The following is a 16,056-nucleotide window of genomic DNA, read 5'->3' as shown; positions in this document are numbered from 1 at the left end:
TACAATAGAACAATATAAGTTTAATAATTAATATGCAAGTATTATAACAATAGAATATAAAATACACTCAACTCGAAAGCCATGTTGGAGTCAGATTTGGGTCTGTACCCCTGATTCCCAGAGCTCTTTAATACAAGCACCTACATATAATCACATCCACTGATTATGTGTGTTCCTGAATGCTAACACCCAGTCCTCAGCTCATTGCTCGGATTTCAGACTAGAGAGATTCTCACCACGCATCTGCCTCGGGCGAGGGTTTCTCTGGGTGGGACAGAGCAGGGCAGAAGCTGGCTGGCTTCTCCCCCGTTCCCTTAATAATCCATTCACCTCCCCTAAGGCAGGGGCCTTTTCTTGAGGCGCGCTTGTCCTCGCTCGTCGCCGTGTACAGGCACATCCCTGGAAGCAAGCACAGAAAACATCTTGATCCATGGAGGGTTCCCACCTCCTTGCTGGCTCAGCTGCTGCAGCCACAGCAGCCAAGCCCAGCCCTGATGAGGAGTTGCGGCTGCTCATCAACCATAACTTCGTGGCCCCCCTTTCCCCATTCACCCAGCCTCGGTGCACCACCCGCCCCCTTATCGCCCACAGTGGAAGGGGAAGCATCCCTCTGGGACAGCCCGATCCCAGCGGGCCATCTACCCGAACCAAGCGGGAGATTTACCCGATCCGCTGAACAGCCCCGCGCGGAAGCTCCCGCCTCCCTCCCTGCCGCAGCTCCGCTCCCACCAGGATCCTGCTCTAGGCGTGTGGCTCACTTCTCTTCCGCAAATTTCTCTCCCCCCTCTCGGGCGCTGGGGATGGGATTAAAGGCATCAAAGACCAAACACGTGACGCCGCCAGCACAGGGATGCTCAAGGAAGGAGGGGAAGGTGAGATGACCGGAGGGGGTCACCGCACACCGGAGAGGGGACTTGTCCCTTGAAGCAGGTTCAGGAGTAAATCGCGAGTCCCAGAGGGACACCCGGGGCGAGGCAGCTGCGCAGCCAGAGCACCTCATTACCTGCTCTGCGGTCCCCGAACGCTCCTTCAGGAGCGGCGGGACGAACGCAGGGACAGCGCAGCTTCCCCAGTCCTCCCCAGTCAGGGTGTCACATCTGCCCGTGTCACCACGGCTGCGTGTTACCTTTAGTGGATGTCACTTCTGGTAGGTGTCACTTTTGCCAGGTGTTCTCCTCTGCCCGTGACTCTGGGGCACTGCCTTCCCCCACTGGGAGGAGCTGAATGCTCCGGATGCCTCACCTCACTTCCAGGAGTGAACTCGAGCAGAAAGAGCCAAGAGTCACCAGCAGGCTTTTTATGTGCGTGTCACCCTTGACAGGTAAAAGCTTTCATAGTTGAAATAAATGGGCCAGGAGACCTGCTCCTTTTTAAGGCCTTTATTAGGTGACTAGCTCTGGGTTGGGGGCCCGAGGGGTCGTGCACACCACCACTGCTCCCACTTGGCGACGCGGAGAAGAAGATCGGGTCTGCTAGGCAGCAGAACCGGGGCTTCCGTCCTCGGAGGCGTGCCCAGAAAGGCAATTTGCGGCTCGTTGCCCGGGGTCCTGATCCCGCAGTCGCACTGTTTACATTAGGGGGGCATGTTGGTGGCTACTCCGCGGGTCCGGTGCTGTCCGGGGACCTCTTGCCGATCGTCCGATCCGGTCCGCGGCCCCGAATTTGGCGTGGGTCATTGTCCTTGGGGCTCTTTTCGGGATTTTGCGCTCGGTTCGCGATTTGCATATTTGCCGGAGTCAAACAAGCATGCACATAAGGGGATTTTAACGGGGTTTGAACAGTTAATAGCATTTTAATTAACATTTTCAATATAAAACTGAATTTATTCATAACAATAGTCAGCAGCAAAATCTTCACAGGTGTATTGGCTGAAGTGGAGAGGCTCATCAACTACACGAAGATTTATATCACACTGTTTAAGAGTCAAACATTTTATCAAACTGCCCCAAGACTTGTCTCTAATTGGTTCACTCCCTCTCCCTCCCACACACCAGTGCTTTTTTCTGTGTTCCACTTCCCTGTTCTTATACACCCACACCCTTCAGCCCTGTGATCATAATACCTAATTAACTGGTTACCTGAAAGGGAAGGTTTACTGTCTGTTACTGTATTTGAGGTTTTGTAGGTCTATTTAATTTGGAATAGAGTTTTGGAACAGGTAATTGGTGATGCTCAGCACATCCTGGTCACAAGGCTGTGCATTTCTTGTTTATAGGTGATTCAGTCCATCCAAGTCCCCTTTTGTGGCCACAGCCTGAGCATACCAACTCTGCAAGCTCAAAATTGTCTTCTTTCTAGGCTGTTTCTTACACAACTTTTTTATTCAGTTCATGTCCAGGGCTTTGATGGTTTCTTCATACCAGGCTCCCCTCTGCTTATGCTAAGAACATGTGCACATCCTTTTCAAGAAACACTCTGCTTCAGTCATTCCAATTCTTACCAACTGTAATTTTGTAAAGTTCTCAGCTCTTTCCTGTAGCAATGGCAAGTGAAGGACTGAGAGATTTAGGAAAAAGCAGCTGTATTTGTCACAGTCCTGACTCTAAGGAATTGCAAATAGCTGCAAGACTTTGTGGTTCCTCTGCACTGGCTTTGGATCCCTTGGCTCTCCCACTTTTTTGACAAAAGTATCTCAAGTGTTCCTTATAAAAGTTTCTCAAGTAATAATCCTAGTGTTATTAATCCCTCTGTCATAGTTTGACACAGAAAGAGAATTTTTTCCAGAAGGAAGAGGTCAATTTAGATATTGACCAATTGAAGGTAGACACGCCTCTGAGAACACAGGAGGGTTAAAAGCAAAATTGCCGGGAGAACTCACTCTCTCTAGTTCCGGTCACCGTGCAGTGCAGGACTCTCCCCTGCCCAGCAACAAGCTGGGTGGGGGAGGGGAAGCCCCATAGCCTGACCAAGGTAAGGCTGAGGGGTAGAGGGACTAGAACTAGGCTGGCTTCTGCAGATGGAAGGGTAGAAGAAATCTGTGATGTCTTCATTCCCCACCACTAGAATTTCTCTCCCAAGAGGGAGAGAGAAAGAGACATCAGTAGTTCTGTCAGCAATTTTACTGCGAAGAAGGAGGAGCGGGGGGAGTTGTAAGGTGCTTAGTGCGTGGGAGTTATTGAATGTCTGGGCATTGAGCCATCCTGGGAGTTCAGACTTTTAACCCTTCCATAAGAAATGAAAGCTTGTGAATTTTCCTTTCTCCTCCTTAATTTAAAAGAGAAGAAGAGGAACACCTTGAACCCTGGGATGTTAGAAGGAGGAATTTTAGATAAGAGAGGGATAAGGAGTGGCTTTTGGCTAGACTTTTCTGTGTTAGCTACAACTTAAATTAATCTTCTCTTCTAAGAAGGACTGTGTTTTAAGAAGATGCTAGTGAATTAAGAGACTTGCTTCAGCTGGGAAGAGACAGAAGTGGAATAAACAGAAAAAAAATTAGGGGGTTTGTAGTGACGCTCCCTTGTCTTGGAAAGGAAAGAGAAGAGAAGAAGATCTCTGTTCTTAAGCCTTCAGCTCCAGGGGAAAATGGGGGGGACGGTAGTCCCAAACAATGAAAAACTAAACTGTTGTTTTCTCTCCTCTTGGCAGGGCATCCTTAAAAGGAAAAATCCTAAAAGCAGTCTGTCCATCTATACATTAGTAGTGAAAGCACTGTGCATAGAAAGAAGAAAGGTCACCATAGTAAACTTTTCTCCGGGCGGTGCCATGTGTAACATAAGAACACAGGATGTAGAGCTGTGTTTCTTAGAGGGTCTGTAGCACAGGAGAGACTCTGTTCCCTCGATAGACTGAGTATTGATTGTCTAGAGGGTAGGAACCTGATTGGAGTCCAGATTGTGTCTCACTGTAGTTTGTTAGAATTGGGTAGATGGGGGGAAGAATGTTTTGCAAAGTTTTCATTTGATCTTTGTGTAGGTTTTTTTTTCCCTTCTTTAGTTTTCTCTTTTCTTTTATAGTAATTACTTAATAAAGTTTTTTTTTTTTCAGTTATTAAGCTTAGGCCTGCTTTACTCTGTTCTAAATTCCCCTTCACAGCATTCAAAAAAAAATCACATTTTCATAAGGGCACTGGCATTGTGCCAGTGTCAAACCATGACAAGGTCATATTCTCCTCAACACTGGCCATTGGACAATTTCCAACACCCCTCTACCCTATATAAACCCCTATATCTGCCCAGTTCAGCAGAAAAGCTGTCACTGCCCCTTGCACAGGAGCTGAAATTAAAGGACATCTCTGTGGAAATACATGCAGCCTTCACTCTCTTTCTATCCCTATGTATCTGCCCAAGGCACTTGTGAGAACAGACCTGAAATCACTAAGAGTTGAATTCACAAGAGCTGAAATCACTCCAGAATTGCTCACTAAGTTTGCCTGAAGCTGGGAGCCGAGTCTGAAGGACCTGGACAGGCCCAGCGCTATCTGGGACACCTATGGCAGTGGAAGCTGGGGGTTGGAGGGACCCCCGAGCACCAGGCTGAATTACATCCTGGCCACTAAGGCAGCTTTAACTGCAGCCCAGTTCTCAGAGTTAGCATTAACACCTCTAATATCAGCTCGTCCTCTGGCTCTCACAAAAACTGACAAACGAAGAAGACAAAACAGTGCAATGTTAGCTTGTGTTTGGTTCTCAAAAGGAATTAGAAACTAAAGGTGAAATAAATTACTTATTTGTTGCATTTTTCACCACTGCCAACCTTAACAGCACCAAGAAGAAACCACTGCACTGAAATCCTTCTTGATAAGAGGTTTCATACTAACACAGACTATCACTATTTTCTACAATACAAAGATATTTCCTATGGGAAAAATTAATTAAAACATGAAATGCAGTGGCATATGAAGATGAGGGTGCTTTCAGTTAGATCAGGCACACTTCCTCATCCACACCATACCCTGCATGAATGTGTACATGAAGGTGTCTTTCAAATTAAGTAAGGAAAATTACATCAGTGAACATGATTTTTGTTACATTTTCTATATGTTTGACTTTAAAACAATATTAAAATTGTTTCCAACTCCTTTACCTGAGGCTCTAAGCTGGCCAAGCAACTGTGTTCTCATTCCTGCAATTATTTCCATTGTGGCTTGGGATAGGAAGTTCTTTTCACAGAAGGCTCTCTCCCAGCTGTCTCTGCGTGCCTTCTTCCATGCCTGAAAACGATTTTCAATTTGCCTGTTAATTTGATAGGCTAAAACTAAAAACTGCATTTTTAAAAAAGATTACATTTATGTCAGTAAAATGAATGCAAAACCACTCTAAAAGTTAGGGTATCAAACCAGATTCTTTTTTTCTGTTCAAGAATTAGATTCTCTTTACACGTTCACTAGAATGATGATTATGTCAAGTTAAAACAATAAATAAAGATCATTACATTAAGATCATGATTTGAAGTTCAGTGTAGTAGGATGTAAAAAGGCACATTGTTGGAACATTTAAAATTTTGTAAGTTTTGAAAGTATCAACAAAACATGCTACAAAAATTCTTCCCTCACAAATTTATGAGTCCAATACACAGGAAAGCCAGTAGGCAAAAAGAAAGTCTTCTCTGAGGACTTAATCACAGCCCACCACTCTACATCCAAGTAGATTGGTACATTTGCATTGCTTGGGTGATGTGCTGTGATTAGTACTCTCTGAAATTAAATACTACCTGGAAAGCCCTGAGCAGGGCCATGTGGTCGCTGAAAGTCCCATCAGAAAAACACTTCCTGCACAGCATGGCTGCACGCTTTTGGGAGGCCAGTGTGGGCAGCACAAAAAGGGTCTTGGCAAGCAAGAGCACAGGCAATGGTCAGAACAGTATCCAGGAACTTCAGAACTACAGCATACAACATCATTTTACTGAGGTGTGGCTCTACAGGTAATTCAATAAGATGATAACCAAGCTCAGTGAGATCTTCCCAAGGGTCCATGGCATCTATGGTCTGTTTATAAACAAACAAACAAAGGAGAGGGGGACGGGTACAGTGGAAAAAAATCAATTTACAGTGAAAGCAGAAAGGATGTGAATACTGGACATTAACTAGACTTATTTCCAAACACTAAAAAAGCAAGTCAAACTATTAACAGAGACTTTGAAGCACTCTCTTCCCTTGACATGGAAAAACACATCCCCACACATAAAATTAAAACAGACATAAACGAAAATTCAAAACATCCTTAAGTAATTAAAAACAGCTTCAGTACAAACTGAAGTCAGTAAGGCAGACTGCTACACCATAAATTTGGGATCAAACACAATTACCATCTAAACTATTTTTTTTTCTGACCTTAAGCATAAGCACAGCATTTCTCAGAGTTACAGCAGGCGGAGGATCAGGAGCTTTCATAAGAAAGTCTATAACTGGACAATTAATTGGAGTCAGAAGTTTTGTGTACAAACAAAACTTGCAAAGTAAAAGGCAGAACAAAAAAGATTACCAAGATTTGGAAACAACACCCAAACACATGATTGGTTGCAATTAATATTATGGTTTGAGGACATTATATTTTTTTAAGTTATAGTATTTTTTAAAGTTATTGTATTTTTTAAAGTTACAGTTTCTAACTGAACATGCACCTGAAGTGGCATTCTTAGAAGTTCTGGAGATTGAAATTCCAACACACTCTGAAATCAGAGCCTGCTGAAGAGACGGAAGCAGACTCCAGGCTGACAATTCCCAGAGCTTGAAAATAAAATATGGGAAGTTGTGACAATGAGGAGTTCTTTCTAAAAACAAAACCAAAAGCCAACAAACAGACCCAGAAACTCAGAATGGAAAAGAAGACACAGTATTATGAAGAAAGTGTTTTAAATCACGCACAAAGTGAGAGTTTTCCAATCATGAATTATTTTTGAGGGTGTCAGTGAGAGTTTTCCAATCATGAATTATTTTTGAGGGTGTGGCAATTTTTTACTGTAATTTTAACCCAACACTGAGAAATCTGGAGAAAGGAAAACAAGGCTTATCTAATATAAAGTGCTGTAGGTTTTCTGCTAACCTAAGACAAATCCAAATCTCAATCATCCTTTGTTGTAAGGAATCATTTGCAAAATTAATTTCTTCCGCTCACATCCCCCAAACAGACATGATGATGGAATAAAAGGTAGAATAAAGATTAAATAACTTGTAAGTGAATGAGAGACAGCAAATTCTCTCATTCATATACATCTATGTGCATATGTGCAGCTTAATGACGATATGATTGATTAAACAGGCATTTGTTGCTAGATAAAACTTCTGAGCCCTCACCCATAGTGTTGGGAAGAATATAATCATGGCCTATTAATTAATGGATAACTTGGAGAAAGTGAAACAGGCAGCCCTCTGCCCACAGACAAGATGTGAAAACACCCCACTGGACACTGTGACTGCTGGTGCTACATGGGAGAAGGAGGAAGGAGAACAAATTAATGGGGGAAAACAAACCAGACCTTTAGGAAATGCCTGAGCATCACTTTTGTACAACTTGGGAAATTATTCCAAGGAAATACATGCTGACTCCTACTGTCTGCAGAGAATGAGGGTTGGCCACTATCCAAAATGATACTGGACTAGGCCAGAAACAGTTACCATGTTGTGTGCTTTATTCTAAACATAAAGGACAGTGGAACATAAAGGACAGTGGATATCTGCAAAATGGAAACCAGGATGTGTCAGAATCTGTGCTTTGATGATTCCGAGATTGTAAAAAGTCTCTGTCTTTCTGCCCTGTTGCCAAAGAAGTCATAATTCATCTGTGCTGGTTTTCAAGGTTCTTTATTCTTGCTTATCTACAACATGTTCTGCTGCCCTGCCGCAGGTCTGTCCTGCAGGGCAGCATGTGGGGCTCTGCCCCTCAGTGGGATATTACAAACATTACATACCAGAAACTACGTGTGCTAGATTTACAATAATGTGCCAATATCTATCATCTACGTTGAACAGTGTGTCCCCAGACTAAACCAATAGAAAAATGCCAACACTACAGTGAAACTGGAGGGCATGAAGAAGAAGGACAAGACACACCCAATTTCCTCCATCTATTCCCCTTTGAACCCCTAATCTAGAATCCTAAAATTTTACTTTTGCACCCGTGCCACACTTAATCATTACTTATATCAAACAGTCTCAGAGCTTGTAATTCATCCTGTAAGATTGAAAACTTTTTTCCATGGACAGAGATCAGAGACAGTGTCTCTCAGGGCTCTGTACAGGGGGTTCCTGAGTCCCTGCCAGGGTCCCAGGCCTTCCAGAGCAGCCAGAGGGAAACTCTGGATTCCCACAAGTATGAGACATTTATTACCTGCCTCTGGACAGCATTGGTTTTTGAAATACACCCCATTTTTAGCATTGTAACAAGATCCTGTGCATCAAAAGACTTCTAGAAAAACAAAGAAAGGAATATAAACTGAAAACTCAATAGGCTACATGAAATAAAAGTTACTAATTATTTAGATTAACAACAGAAGTTTTCTAAAATGTATGAAACAGTAATATATACAGCAGCTTCTGGCACAAAGGTATCTTCTCAGTTTCAAGTGAATTTATGAGGGTGTCTCCTTTGTAGTATCTTAGTGCTCCACAGTTTTTGGAATTCAAGATTTTTTAGTCAATAGGTGCGGTGGTGTGTCTTTTCTTTAATTTGATATTTGTTCAATATCTGTTCCCCCCCCCATCCCTAATCTCCTCCTTTCCCCAACTGTCAGTATTCCCTAGCTCTCCCCTAATCCCCTCATCTCCAAGTTGTCAATCCTCCCTTTCCCTGGAACCTTCCCTGTCATTCCTCCTAGCCCCCTCCTCTGCTTCCAGAGCATTCCCTGTCTATTTAGTGAGACTTGAAACCCTATTGCTTATTTTGTGTTATTCCACTTCCCTGCTTCCCCTGATAGGTTTGTGATGGGTTAATTCTGCCCTAAACTCCTCCCCTGCTATTCCCTCATTGGTTGCTGTTCCTACACCCGTCTCCCTGAATTCTTGTATAAAACCTCTGCTCCTGCTCTCAAGGGGGGTCTTGGGGCTCACTGAATAAAACCATCCTGTTCACCCCCAAGTCCTGTGTCGCCTCCGTCTGTTCCTGCACCACCGACTGGTACAGCAGAGCACCCTGGGGGAAAGCAGCCGCCCGTTCTCTTCCCTCTCGCCACCTGGCGCACTTCCGCTCAGGGAATCGCGGTGAGGGAAGCGCATGCCGCGCTACAACATTTGGTAGCAGAAGATGGTTCCCTCCTTCGTCTTGTAGAAAAAACGGGCAAATTTGTGGCGGCGCCCGCCTCACAGAAGAAGAAGGAGGGAACAGGGACATCTACGGCCATGGAAGCTCTGCCGGATGCTAGGAGGAGCTGGGCGCTGAGCAACAAGAAGATTGAAGCTCCGGTACCCTCTTTGCCCTTGCCACTGTGCTCTCTACCCGCCCGGGAGCAGCCGCGCTACGAGGGCAGCTGGGCTGCAGAGGCTTTAAGCGGGTAGACTTACCTGAGGACAAAGAGTGCAGTTTGGCAGTGTCTCGGAAGTTGAGCCTGAAGAAAGGCTGACAGAGAGGAGGTGGCTGTCCACTTTTTCTTTTTGCTTTATTGGGACCTGCCGGCCACGTGCTAAAACAGGCAGGCTCCCTTTCCTTTTCCAAGGAGGAGATGATAATTCCTCACTTGGTCTTTTATGGAAAACCATGTTTGAATCCCTCGGTCAAGGCATCTGCAGTGAGATCACCAGAGGCAGATAGGGGCTGAACCCAAGGCTTCAGGGACGAACTTTGGTTAACAGGAACACCTAAGCCTCTGGAAGGGCCAAACTGTGAAGGAACGTCCCTAGTTTTAGCGTGACTTTTCCATCGAGTTGAGGAGAAGATTCAAGTCATCACCACCCAGGCCCGGAGGGTAAGGGGGGCTAGACGGGGTGCGGGACGCCAAATGTGAGAACCCCAGCCTTGCTTTGGGGCCTCATGTGGTGGTGAAATTCCTCCTCCAACCCGTGCTTCCAAAGAAAAACTCCGCAGGCTTAGCTGTTCAGTCTCAAGGCAGTTTATTGCTAGTTATCTAACAGATTATGTTCTTGGACTGCGCCTATTTGATCAGCGGCCTGGGTAGAGGCACACACACACCCTGACATCCTCTCTATCTGCTGTCTTCTTCGTCTCTCTCTCCGCCCAGGGCTGCTGCTATCTTTTATAAGATATATTACGTATAACATGTTTACAATGATTCCCCAATACCTACTACCTACGTTGCCAAGTGTTTTTCTACTCTAAACCAATCTGTGAGTGCCAACATCACCAAGAACATGGAGGTAAGGAAGAAGAAGGAGGAAGAACAGGATCAGCCCACTTTCTTCCATCTTAGAACTTCTGACCCCCATGTACAAAGTGAAAACCCCCCTGTACATGTGTTAAAACCCCCCTGTACAATACTAAAAACATTTCCCCTCTACTTTGTAACTACTTTTACTATACTATCTAACCTTTTGTGACTGCTCATTCCACCTCCAAAGTTGGTAATTCATTCCATGGCTCAAACTCAAAATCACAGCTGTTTTTCAGTTGTCTGCCAGGGTCTAGAATGCTTCTGACCAAGGCCTGGAACCTCTAAAAATGTCTGAGAGACATTTTGAGTTCCCACAGACAGGTGGCTGAGTTTGCCGTTTTTCTTTTTGCGTTTTAACCCTCACCCACACCCAGACTGGGGCTGTATCCCTGCATGTCCCTGGCAGGCGGGTGGGTTTTCCTTTTCTGGGGGGGGGCTAGCACTCTTTGCTGAGTGATACTCTTCGCCCAGTCTTTTGTGGGGACCCATACTGGATTGCTTTTTCTTCTCCTCGAAAAGTTGTCTTCTCTATCCTCCCCTCCCTATTCTGGGCTGGATGGAGGGGGTAGAAAAGACACAAGTGGGACGAACATCTAAAAGGCGACACGTTAGCTATGGGAGGGTAGTTAAAAGAGGCCCTTTACACCCACGCATTGTGCCGACATCCAGCTGCGTGGGGCCCCCCTCCTATAAATTTCCCCTTTTTGCTTCTGTGAAGCTCCCTATGCCCTCATCCCCTCAGACTTTCCTAAACCTTTTCCTATCCTCCCCTGGGGATTGCTGTGGCCGAGCCGCCCCAAGTGCCCTGCTGGACATTGTTCAGGCCAAGTGCAGTGTACCCAGCACCCCTTTCCAAGATGGCAATGGCCACGCCGCTTGGAACCCGTTTTCCTGCCTTGATCCTTCTTTTCTGCCCCTGGTTTCCCACCAGCCCCTTCCCTCCCCCAAGGACCCTGCACCATCCCTGCACGAGGCTAGTCCCTATTGTGGGGAGATGGGGTTGGATATTCCCCAATCCTTCTTCTGGTTCTTCCTCTGAGGGGAAGGATCAGGAGGGACCTTCTTCCGAGGAAATGGAGTCGAAACCCGGGACTGGGGATCCGTCATTTTGTTTTCCCCCTATGATGATGGCATCCTAGTCCACTCCTTACCGATTCCCCTTATTATTCATGACAATCACTAATTAAGTGATTGTCCTATTCCCCTATCCTATTCCTTAATGTACCCTACCAAATGTTCGTTTTTATTAAACTACAAATTCTTCTTTTTGCTTTTGATTATTTTTGGAATAATCTGTTTGTTGAGTTATATTTTATAGAAAGAAAGATCATCCCATTTAATTAATACCCAAGATATTATGCCTATCTCTCAAACAAATATTCAAACTGGACAAACCACGTCGCTATCCGCTGACTCTGCTTTAAGAATTTAAGAAGCTGAACATCACAAGCGCTGTGACAAATCAAGTTCTAAATCAGATCAAGTTACAAATTCTGCTGTGTTTTTTACCCTTAATTTGGAGTTCAGTTAGTACAATTTTGTGTACGTTATATTAACTTTTTATGTGCTTCATGTGTTGTAATCATAATTAGTTTATCCTTTTTTAATGTCTTTCAATTTACAGCTTTTTTGTAATGCGTAATGTTATTATTTGAGTAGGAAAACATACCAAAAAATCTTTCTTTTGACTGCTCCTGTGTCCCCATTAGCCTAGAAAGGCCCTTCCTGAAAGTGAATTTTATATTAAGCTGTTTTGTTGTAATTATAATTAATTTATTCTTTTCTGATATTTTTTGACTTAAAGGCTGTGTTTGTGACCATCATTGCTACAGGAATCATGTAGCTACTGTATCACTTCAGGCTTGCTGCATTGCTGCAAGGTTTAAAAATTTATTAGTTATATTTAGTTGATCTTTTATTGTATTAGACAAAATTTGTCCAATTTAATTATTTAATTCTAATAATTCCATTTAACTATTTTATTTAAATTTGATAGTTATGGTTATAATTATTTTATTTGAATTCAAATATTTCATTTTAATTGTTTTATTTCAATTGTTTCAATTAAATTTCAACATTTTATTTTTGTTTGTTTTCAATCACTTAACCATTCCATATAGTATTATTTACATTATTTTAGATTGTTACTCAGAGCAGCAAAGCAGCAAGTTTTTGTACAGTTTTGTGTCTGATTTAGGAGCAGTATAGCCAGCTAAAGTTGCAGGCACTTTCTAATATTCTCTCCAGCTTTCATACAGCCTGGTGCCCTTCCTGGCACTATTGCCACTCACCTCCAGCCCTCTGCGGCCTCAGGCCTGGCCAAGCCTTAGACAGGCCCGAGCACCGCCCAGTCTCCCGCCAGCTACTGGCTCTGGGTTAAGAGTTGATCTGTAGCAGAAGTAGATTCAAATAAATGGGATTCCTAACTTCTAACTGTATGCAGCAGGTCCGTTTGAGGTATTTGAGGCATTTGAAAAGACAAAGACATTACTACTCTGTTGCTATCATGCTGGCATGGTAGCGTGGAGAAAGGTTTTAGAAAGGCCTTGGGAATGGTAAACTGAGGAAAAGGATACATTCATGTATGCCCCATTGTTTTAGAAAGGCTTTGGGAATGAGAAACTGAGGGAAAAGATACATTCATGTATGCTCCACTGTTTTGGGAAAGTCCCGTTTCAGCATTCCTCTGTAAACCCCCTTTTCCCCACCCCTGAGCAGTTCCCATTGGACCCAGCCCCTGGGGTGGTATTGATGTGCCTTAGCTAGACACTGTCTCTATTGTTCAGACCTTATCTCTTAATTTTGCTGTATAAAACTCTATCTGGGCAATAGCCTGGGGCCTTTGGTCCCTGCTATGGTTCAGGCAATACAACCTCTCTGGACAAGCATACCATTGGTCTCTCTGGGTCTCTTTATCTCAACTCCTAGCGGCGACTGAGGCAACGCCGGAGCTCGGACCGTGCTAACCCAGACGCTGCCTGGTAAGCCCAGGGCAGCGGGACCATGGCAAACCCCAGTCCCCGGTGGGGACAGCTAGCCGGACGGGTCCCGGGCGGCCGGGGAGGGGTGGGGGACAACAGCAAGTAACCCCCAAAAGCCGCAAGTGGTGCACCAACATTGGGACTTTGCATTGGTCTGAGTGAGCGAGCCCCAGCCGTCTTGGACAGCCCACCGGTTAGGAGTTTTTCCAGATGTTTTGCAGTGTCACCACAAGCAACAGAGCAGCGAGCGGTGTGAATAACCACCACGCAGGCTGTCAGCTCCACAGGGAGAAGGTCTCAGACCACGCTGGTGGTGGGACACCTGCCTTTCCACGAAGCCCGGCAGGACTGTTGCCGTGGAGGCAGAGATGCTGATTTCTGTCCAGCGTAGTTTCTGCGGGTGCAGACGGCACCTCCCAACACCCGGGAGACCCCCTGCAGAGTCGGGAACCGTTGCTGCAGTTGGTGTCTGAAATAAATGGGCCAGGAGACCAGCTCCTTTTTAAGGCCTTTATTGAGTGACCACCTCTGGGTTGGGGGCTCGAGGGGTCACACACACCACCACTGCTCCCACTTGGGCGACACTGAGGAGGAGGAGATCGGGTCCACTAGGCAGCAGAACCGGGGCTTCCGTCCTCGCAGGCATGCCCAGGAAGGCGATTTTCAGCTCGTTGTCTGGGGTCCTGTTTCTACAGTCGCACTGTTTACATTAGGGCGGCATGTCAGCGGCTATTCCGTGGGTCTGGCGATGTCCGGGGACCTCTTGCCAATCATCCGATCCGATCCACGGCCCCAAATTTGGTGTGGCTCGTTGTTCTTGGGGCTCTTTTCGGGATTTCACGTTCAGTTTGCGATTTGCATATTACCGGAGGTGGAGCGGCCGCCATTTTGGGGAGCAGCGGCGGTAAAATCCCGATGGTCACAAAGTGAAGGGCAAGCGGGGCAAGGGGGAAACATAACAAGGGTGCACATAAGGGGATTTTAACGGGGTTTGAACAGTTAACAGCATTTTAATCAATATTTTTAATATAAAAATGAATTTATTCATAACAACTCCCCCCTCTATTTCTTTGATCGGGCTTTTGCCCGCATCAACTAGCTGTTTCAGGCTCTTGGAAATAGACTTTCCTGAGCTTTTGGAATTTATTATAGATCTCCCTGGCATTGCCATGATTCTACTCTTTATTTTTCATTAACATGATTTTTGTTGGATCTTGGTTAGATCCCTCAGACAACTGGATGCTAGCCTTTACTGTGGAAGTTAGCGCCCGAACTAAACAAGGGAAGAGGCAAGGTAGAAACAATAACCCTGCTATGGAGCAAACGGTAATGAAGGCGGCCTTTTTCCACCATGTCCCTTTAGGGACCAGAACTCGTCCCACCAGTCACTATTTATTAGAGGTGTCCAATTTTGATTTCCAACGTATGCCAATTTGCGAATTTCCTTGGAAATGTTTTTGATTACTGCACTTTTGTCGTCGATCTCCAAGCAGCACTCTGAGGAGTTAAAATTTCCACATATTCCTCCTTCAACTGCAAGTAAATAGTCCACGGCCAATCTGATTTGGTAAATCACTGCCCTTGTTTGTGACAGTTGGTCACTAACATGGTCAAATGCCAAAGCTGCTGGATTAGATACGGTCTCAAGTACTGCTTGGAGTCGAATTATCCTGTTTAACATATATCGGGGTGCGATATCCCCAGGACCCATCTTGAGCCCATGTTGCTGGCCCATATGTTTGGATGATTTCTTCTGGGGTCCATACCTTGCTTTTCCAGGTTTGTGTGCCTCCCATGTCAATTGTATCCCTTTTCTTTTGTTGGTCTTTTCTTAAATCATCATAGATTGGGACTCCTAGGTGTGCCCCTGATTTATTAGGGAGAAGGAAAAAGGCCGGCTTAATTACCTCTATAGTGCAGCTCCCTGCCCAATCCCCCAGGAGCCTGGTATAGGCCTGTCCTGGTTTGTAAGATAAGCTTGTATTCTATTTGCCATCTGTTGGAGGTTGGGCAGGTTTGTTATCTCTTCCAAGAACAGTGGTTTGCTCCGAAAAGGTAATGGTTTGTTAATGGGCCATTGACTGACTCACTGCAGGCCTGGTAACCGTAACACCATCCCATTGTAAGATGCTCCACCTAGAGGGGGAAGCCAAGCACTCCTTTATTGTATAAAGGGGTACCTTTTTGGGGACAGAGCAGCTCTCTCTTTGCGGGATTCCCAGAGAAGCAGCTCCCTCTCTTTGCGGGATTCCCAGAGAAGCGGCCGGAGCGAGGTGAGGCGGCGGCAGCGGAGCTCGGAGGCGGCCCCGGCGCAGAGGAAGACCGGCCCAACTGCTACCAGATCTTCAGAGAAAACTATACCCTTCTAAAGATCACCACTTCAGCTGCAATTCATCAGCCACTGCAAGAGGAGCAGCTGTCATTTCAAATGGACTGCTACTAACACCCCGAATCCTCAGAGTGCCAGGTTGTGGACTTTATCACTAGTTTTGTTTGTACCAATTGCATTTGCCTTTTTAAATTGTTATTTAGTTTCTCCTAGTAAAGAATTGTTACTCCCATTCCCATATCTTTGCCTGAGAGCCTTTTAATTTAAAAATCCTGGTAATTTGGAGGGAGGGGGTTTACCTTCTCCATTGCACAGGAGGCTTTTGCTCTCCTTCACAGACTCCTGTCTTGTCAAACCAAGACAGATTTTGGCGCATCAACGTGGGGCTCGAGGGTATTGAGAGGGAAAAAGGATTAACAGTTCTTAAGTAATTTGGTTTTTTGTTGTGTGTAGAAATATCTTAAGCATCACCATGTGGTCTAGTTCACC

General features: G+C 45.2%; 1 long non-coding RNA gene across 1 annotated transcript; it reads right to left on the bottom strand.

Moving 5' to 3' along the window:
* Window positions 1–1,692, bottom strand: LOC116184582 (uncharacterized). Its single transcript, XR_004149338.2, has 2 exons — window positions 1,127–1,692; window positions 1–399 (listed from the first exon to the last, which is right to left on the bottom strand). It is a non-coding gene; the product is annotated as an uncharacterized LOC116184582 (long non-coding RNA).
* Between the last annotated feature and the right edge of the window lie 14,364 nt (window positions 1,693–16,056).

This window comes from Lonchura striata, chromosome Z (assembly GCF_046129695.1).
Source record: "Lonchura striata isolate bLonStr1 chromosome Z, bLonStr1.mat, whole genome shotgun sequence".
NCBI lineage: Eukaryota > Metazoa > Chordata > Aves > Passeriformes > Estrildidae > Lonchura > Lonchura striata.
Note: the sequence above shows the minus strand (reverse complement) of the source record. Positions and strands in the feature narration are given on the sequence as shown.